The following is an 8,368-nucleotide window of genomic DNA, read 5'->3' as shown; positions in this document are numbered from 1 at the left end:
GTAAATGGACTTAGTGAAATAAAAGATATTCGCATAATGAAATAGATGCTTTGGAAGTGTCTGAAAAGGAGGGATTAAAATGGGATGGTAAAAAGCTTAACAGCTGGGGTCCGTCCTCCGGGATTTTTTAGGGGGGCCGTGTTTATTCCGATTCGTGTTAAAAGAAATCAGTATTATGCTACTACCTATTTGCTGAATATTCAGTTTATTATTCATTCTTGATTTGTTTTTGATTTTATTTCATGTATGATTTAAATCAGCACTAGGCGTTCTCCCTTTTTCATATAAGCGTTCAAGTCCCCCCCCTCATTTGTTGGCCGTTGCTCCCGGGCGTAGTTAAATAGGTGCGCTCAAAACCGTTATCCAAACCTGGTTGACCTATATATCAAATTAAAGGTCTTTTTACCAGGAACACGAAAATGGTGGTGCAAATTTTGTCCTAAAAACCATAAAGCCAAAAAACCAAAAAAACTTTGTGTGTCTGTCTGTCTGTCTGTTCCCATAGAAGGACTTATCCAAACCTGGTTTTTGGGGGATTTTTTTCACATTTTCTCACACAAATGAGGTCTGATCTTGAAATTTGTCGCGACGACCTATGAACTCAAAGCGAGAAAGTTTTGGATAACACTTCAGTCGATCATTTAAGACCGGTTTTAGCGTCACCTATGTTAAGCTACGCCGAGCAAGGCCAATAAATGGATGGGTGACTTGAACCTTATATTGGGAATAAAGGGAGAACGGGCTCTAGTCTTGATTTTAAATCATTACATGAAAGTAAAATCGAAAAATCAAATCAAGAATAATAATAAACTGAATATTAAACAAATTAGGTAGGTACATAGGTACTGATTTTCTTTAATCACGATCGAATAAACTACGGGCTAAAAAATTGCCGGAGGGACGGGCCCAGCTTGTTTATTAATAAAAATTAATAAAATGTGAAATCAAAATAGCAAAATATATAATCGAGGGAAAAAAGACTCCTCCCTTCTCCTCTTCAAAATATTACCTCATAAAAAAAGTAAAAAGTAAGCTCTCATTTTTACAATTTTATTTTTTAATATCATCAAATAGTGTACAGTAAAGAGTAGTGAAATAATTGAAAAAGCACCAAACAACATAACTGCTAGCGTACATAAAAAAGATTATTTTTCTATTTTTAATAGATTAATAATAAAAATTAATAAAATGTGAAATCAAAATGGAAAAATATATAATCGAGGGAAAAAAGACTCCTCCCTTCTCCTCTTCAAAATATTAGGTACCTCATAAAAAAAGTAAAAAGTAAGCTCTCATTTTTACAATTTTATTTTTTAATATCATCAAATTTAATAGTGAACAATAAAGAGTAGATCTATCTATTATATAAAATCCAAAAGTGCTACAGTAAATTTCTACAGACTATTAAATGGTTTAAAGCTAGGGAACCGTCAAAAAACCGCTACGTACAGTATCAGCAAAAGAGGCTTTTTTTAATTAAATGTATATCTACGTATTTATTTATCTATATCTCACGCAGTTCCAAAGGAGTTGAAATAAGTTGTGCTCACTGCCTGACACCAAATCTTTCACTTTGTAATACGTTCTTTACACTCGAAAATGGGCGTCAAAAACACACAATACTGCCTATGAAGAATATGAAGATGTGAAATATACCTATTTATTCATTTATTTATTTTTGTGTTGAGCACGGAACCCTCCCCGGGACAAGCGGAAGGCTGAAGCAGCTAAGTCACCATTTAATTTTCATTTTGACGGAACTTCTAAATGAGAGAGCACAATCATTGAAAGCTCATAATATTAATAATGTAATAAACTTTCAATTGTTAAAAAAAGAATATTGCTTCTAAAAAAAAACTAGATGATTTTTTTTAACTGTTCTTTTTTCTACTATTTACGTCACTCATAACTTTTTTCCCGTTGCGTTGTTTAAAAAGATAATAAATTCTTTCAATATTATTGAACACTTAGCAAGTCTCCATTCACGTGAAATTAATAAACATTTTCTGTTCTTCAAATTAATCTAATCGCTAATCGGTATAGGATAGACGGATAGAGGCAGGTCAATCCATTAACTTTAGCAAAAAGGTTGGTTCTTTCGAAAATAGAAAATTCAAACTCAAATTCTCTTCACGATAGGCTTTCGTCCTTGTACAAATGACTGCTTTTTGCCGTCAAAGGTGAAGTTTTTGTTCTTCAAAGATCAAAGATGATCGGCATGAAGGGCCTTTTTTATTTGGTCTATGTGGCTTGTGGCCATTAGGAAGCCTCTGGAAGACAAAAATCTGATTAGAGGGAAGAGGACACAGAAAGTAAAGTAATATTAAGTCTGAAAATGGTAGCCCTATAGAGACGCCCTTAGACTTGTTTTAGGTAACTAACTAACTAACTAACTACATTCCTCAGCATTTGGTGTAGTTCCACATTTATTTCCTTGCCAGCCTAGTTAGGTTGGTTGGTAGCGCGTATGGCTCTTCGCGCACACTACCATGAGAACCACTGGGTTAGAGGGAAGAGGACACGGAACGTAAAGTAATTAAGTCTGAAAATGGTAGCCCTATAGAGATGCCCTTAGACTTGTTTTAGGTAACTAACTAACTAACTACATTCCTCAGCATTTAGTGTAGTTCCACATTTATTTCCTTGCCAGCCTGGTTAGGTTGGTTGGTAGCGCGTATACCTTGTAAGCGCTAGGCCACGGGTTCGACTTCCGCCCGGGGCGAATTTTATCCTTTCTCCTATCCTGTCTTCCTTCTCTCCTCGGTTTCGGTACAATAGTACCTTAGCAGTTACAGTTCCCTCTATCAAACCTCCTCAAAAAATACATGCATTTGTAGGTAGTTCTACTTTTTATTTCCAGATGTCCTCACCGGAATTCATATATTGGTTATCCTCCTATGTTACCCTTTCATCTCATATGTAAGCTACAAGAACTCGAGGACCATCATTTGGTTCACCACTGGTTGTATGTCAGTGGCGGTCGCTTGTTTTATTATGGGCAATCATGTGATGAATTTGATAGAGTCCTCTGATACTTCACCAGTGGTGGATAAGGAAAACATTGTTACGAGTAAGTGGCTTCCAAAACTGACATTTGCAGTAGACTGCAGCCCAAATACACAACCATAAAGTGATGCTAAATAAAGTTATTTTTATGAAATAGAGGGCCTATCTATTCTATGTTGACAGTCTAAAGAAAGCACTATGATAAGTACGACAAAAGAGGAACTCCATACAAAGCTTGCATTCCGAATTTATGAAAGGGATGGTGTGTGCTTTACAAGCTACAAGTAAATTAAATATAGGAAAATCTATGACATTCATAAAAAAAAAAAAAAAAAAAAAAAAAAAAAAAAAAGAAAAAAAAAAAAAAAAAAAAAAAAAAAAAAAAAAAAAAAAAAAAAATTAAAATAAAAAAAAAAAAAAAAAAAAAAAAAAAAAAAAAAAATGCAGAGCTGCAGACAATTTCAATTTTGGGGTTAAAATTTTGACACCACATTTTGGGATCAAATTTTCACCCAAAACCTTATGATTACAACCAGCTTTCTTCCCCATCAAACATTACAGACACATTACGTCTATGCAGCCCAATGAACAACCAAACAGGCAGTGCCCTATCACTACTGGAAATACCCTGGGATACCTCACTTGTGACAATTGCTGCTGTCAAGGCTCTGGTTATGTATGGAGTGGCTGTCCATTTTGTTCTGGGAATTACTATGGTGGACAAGAGCGGTGAAGGCAAGAGGACACCTCTTGTTTTGGGTAAGTGTGTGATTTACGTTTGTAATTTATGTAAAAAGTGTCTATAGAAGGATGATTTATCGTTTTTTTAGTCGTGGCATGTTATAGTTAGGACTCGAAAGAAAAAGACCATTCGGAAAATGTCCAGTTTGATATAGGTATCTCAAAATGGACTAAATACTTCAAAAGCTACACTTGTAAAAACAAACAGACCAAGACGGGCCGCATTTGGTTCAGAAAACTCTGAATAACAAATACATGTGGAAATTTTGACAGTAAACGAGAAAAGTTCAACTCCCAAGAGTGTGTGCCAGTTTATGGAAACTTCCCATAACCCATAACTAGGGTTGCCAACTTTTTTTTCGGCATATACGGTACAAACTAGCAAAATGGTGAAAAAATACGGATTTCCCGATTTTTACCCGGAACAAAGGCATGCACCGAGCTAGGCCCAGAGATCTAGATTTATGAATCATGCTGCATGCACCTGTACACTGTACGTTATACATTCGTACTAGTATGTTACTACCTACTTGACTCGCGGGTTTTTTTAGGTGTTTTTCGTACGTACCAACCTGTCTTTTTAAACTTTTTTCTTTGTAATTTTTTCTGTTTATTTGTCAGTTCCCGTATTTTCCATAGATTTGGAAAAAAACCGGAACAAAGGTGTGTTCCGGCGGAACATTTGATTTTTGACAAAAATACGGATTGTTCCGGGAAATAACGTACGGTTGGCAACCCTAGAGTCTCCACACTTAGGTACTCTTCTACACATTATGTCTGAACTCTCAGGTCATGGTAATGTACCATGTTGGATTAGGTTTGGACATTTTGTTTCTACAGTTTAACATGGGAGTGGTAAATTTTGCTAAGTCCTAAGATGCCACTCCCATTCTAAAATGTAGAAACAATATCCTGTCTCAACCAGTCCAAATCTAACCCGGTAAATAACCATGACCTCAGCTTGATAAAGTAAATTAAAGCTACAGCTACAATTTTTTAGGGATTTATTTTAAGTGGCAGGCTTCTCACTCATGTGAGCTCTTCCACAAAATCTACCCAGGTGGGAATCAAACTTACAACCTAGTACTTTCAAAACATGCACTATCCTCCAAAGTATCTAAGCTGATTTTCCATTTTAACTTGAAAACTTGTACTTTTTCCTATGAGGGTATAAGGGTGTGTCCAAACATAGTCAACCAGCTGACTGATTGGCAACTGTCAACTACGTATTGACACACCTTTAGACAATGAATCAAGAGAATACAGGAAGTACAAGGAGTCACTCAGATGTATCAAAAAGCATCTGGTCAATGAAACAGGTGCAGTGTCTCCAGACTTAGTGATTTTTCACTAAAATTAGTGAATTCTTGGCAAATCTAGTGATTTAGTGATTTGAGGTCAAAATCTAGTGATTTTTGAAAGGAATGTAATTTCATTGCAAAATTGCTCCGAAAGCTGGAAAAAATCGACCATTTTTTCAGAAACCTACAATTTTGCCCCTTCAAATTTGTCGCGTATGCAATGTGCACTGCTTTTAATTTGGTGAAAGTGCTATAGTTGCCTTCACACATTTTTTTTTTTTTTTTTTTTTTTTTTTTTTTCAAATTTGCTTTCGACCGCTTTTTGGCGGTTTTCAGCTATATCGACTAAACGGTTAGAGATATTGTAAATGTTACAACAGAACACCCAAATAAGCACCATTCAATAGGATAAGGAAAGTCGTGTGATGTTCACACCAGATTTTTTTGTCTATTTTCAGCCTTCCTACTCATGACTCACACTTGGGCTTCGTTCATTGGAACCGTATCCAGTCCACTTTTTACCAACGAAATCGGAAGTTACACAGACGGAGAATCCGGATGGCTTGGTTCTTGGAACAAAGGTAAGATCCTTCTATGAATGTTTTCTGTATTGTTTGTTAGGGCACAAATTGGTTGAGTACTCAGACTGTCAAACAATTGGTGCTTTCAATTATTTTAATGCAGACGAGTTGACATTCCAAGTACACAATAATTGCTTTCAATAACAATGCTGACAAACAACGTAAAATGAAATCAAAAATCTTCTGTCAAAAATAGGGTAGGTACATCTTCAAATGCAAAATGCAACTCTCAAAGCTATTTTTCCCTTGTTGTCATCCCTTTGCCTTCCGTCCCACGTAATAGGTATTTCCCAACATTGTCCTACTTTGTCTACCTCATCCCTTCCTACTCCTCCAAATTCATCTTCCATCCATCTTCTTTGTTTTCCCTACACCCAGGTATTTTTCCCTTATTGTCATCCCTTTGCCTTCCGTCCCACGTAATAGGTATTTCCCACCATTGTCCTATTTTGTCTACCTCATCCCTTTCTACTCCTCCAAATTCATCTCCCTCAAAGCTATTTTTCCCTTATTGTCATCCCTTTGCCTTCCGTCCCACGTAATAGGTATTTCCCACCATTGTCCTATTTTGTCTACCTTCTTTGTTTTCCCTTACACCCAGAACGCATTATTCTTTTGATTCTCCCTCTGTTCTCTCCCTTTCTACGTTCTTTTTCCCTTTATTCTTTATTCAGTCCCTTTTCTTATTATCCTCTCGTTTGCTACGACGTCTCCACAATTTCCTCATCTTTGCCAACAATTTCTTATTCATCTCCCTCATTCATTTCTTTCTTTCTCTCTCTCTCTCTCTCTCTCTCTCTCTCTCTCATTTCTCTCTGTGTCTTTTCTTCTTGATGTGTTTGTTTTTTTTTTTCGGTTGACAGGTTGGATCCCGTTGGGATTGACTTCGTTATTTCTGGCGTTTGTTTTGTGCCTCGTCATTCCTTCGTCAGTCTCCAAACGAGCCATTTCCCTGTCAAGACAATTACCGCCAGCGACTCCGAACAACATTTATCAAGCGACGACGACTGGGGACTCTCTCTCTCTCTCTCTCTCTCTCTCTCTCTCTCTCTCTCTCTCTCTCTCTCTCTCTCTCTCTCTCTTCCTCTCTCTCATTTCTCTCTGTGTCTTTTCTTCTTGATGTGTTTGTTATTTATTTCATGAATATTAAATATCCTCCCTCTCCTAGTTCCTGTTTCTCTCTCCGAATGTCGAAAGATATCGAATTTCATTTCCACATCATTCCACTTCAACCGTCTCCTCGTCCTATTTCTCTCTCCGAATGTCGAAAGATATCGAATTTCATTTCCATCATTCCACTTCAACCGTCTCATCTCCGAATTTCATTTCTCCTGTACCTGGTCCAATTCAATTTTTACACGCTTTCATTTACGACTATTTCAATTGCACTGTTCCTCTCTTAAACTTGTTTACTTCCGTCGCGCGTCGCGTCGTTGAGCCTTCAAATCGTTTCAATTCCACATTTCCAACTTCGCACAATGTCCTTCTTCTAATGTTACATTCGAATTTCACCGTTCCACGGTCCCTCTTCTAACCGATCTAATTTCACTGTTCCTAGTTCGAAACCATATTAATCCCACTGTTTCCTTTGCAACGCGTCGCATTTCAATTTCATCAAAAGCACTCCGATTCCATTTTCTTATTTCTCTCCGTTCAAAATTTCAGCTGTTCTAAAACCAGCCAATCGCCGGACTCGAAATTCCCCGAAGCGACGACGACTGGGGACGTCTCGAGTCAATTTGAAACCGACAGAGACGAGGAGTATACGAGTGATGATGAGATTGAAGATATTGCAAGAGAAACGAGTGAACTCAATCTAAGAGGTAATGTACACGGACTGGTTGTAGGACGTGAACCTTTTGAAATCAATTACATTGTCGTGTTCCTACCTCCGTAATTCAGCGTTAAAGGAATGGGGATTTAAAAGGTTGAAGCTTAGGATCATACAGCCCGTTTCAGTTCCTTTTTTAATCAAATTTAAATAGGGAATCTCATATGTGATTTCATGAATGAACGATAGAGCAGGTTCAATATGGGAAACACGAAAACAGATTTGTGAATGTGATTTTTGACCGCTTCGTTTTATTTATGTTAGGTTGAATTATTTTTTACATGAGAATCCTCAATTCATACAGCCCGTTCCAGTTCCTTTTTTAATCAAATTTAAATAGGGAATCTCATATGTGAACGATAGAGCAGGTTCAATATGGAAAACAACAAAAATGTGAATGAAAGACAAACATCCTTTCAAGATATCTGAAACCAGCGTTTATCCGAATCTCAATTCGAAATGAAGAGGACTGATCAATCATCAATGATTCCATCATCAGAAGAATCCATCATTTCATCGGTGAGAAAATAGGTGAAAATTTGGACGTCTAACCGGTAAGCTTATAGTAAATTTATGACAGTCTCTCTTTCTGTATGTCAGAAAAGCTTTCGCCAAAACGGTACCTTGTGGGTCCTAGAAAAAGAGCTTGCTTGTTTGTTACTGTCACTAGTATCACTTAGGTAAACTAGTTATGTACGTATCTGGACCTATTAATGTCATTTATAGTTCCTAAAAGGTACAAGTCTAACGTACCAAATGCTTCAGAATGATCTATTTTGAAAGTTCAAAATTATGCCTGACACCAAATCTTTCACTTTGTAATACGTTCTTTACACTCGAAAATGGGCGTCAAAAACACACAATACTGCCTATGAAGAATAATATATGAAGATGTGAAATATATTTAT

General features: G+C 36.8%; 1 long non-coding RNA gene across 1 annotated transcript; it reads left to right on the top strand.

Moving 5' to 3' along the window:
* Window positions 1-7,477: 7,477 nt before the first annotated feature.
* LOC113472115 lies at window positions 7,478-8,014 on the top strand. The gene is made up of 2 exons (XR_003394565.1): window positions 7,478-7,556; window positions 7,725-8,014. It is a non-coding gene; the product is annotated as an uncharacterized LOC113472115 (long non-coding RNA).
* The last annotated feature ends 354 nt before the right edge of the window (window positions 8,015-8,368 follow it).

Source organism: Diaphorina citri, unplaced genomic scaffold (assembly GCF_000475195.1).
Source record: "Diaphorina citri unplaced genomic scaffold, Diaci psyllid genome assembly version 1.1 scaffold3936, whole genome shotgun sequence".
Lineage (NCBI taxonomy): Eukaryota > Metazoa > Arthropoda > Insecta > Hemiptera > Psyllidae > Diaphorina > Diaphorina citri.
The sequence above is the reverse complement of the archived record's forward strand: the minus strand, read 5'-3'. Positions and strand labels throughout refer to the sequence as shown.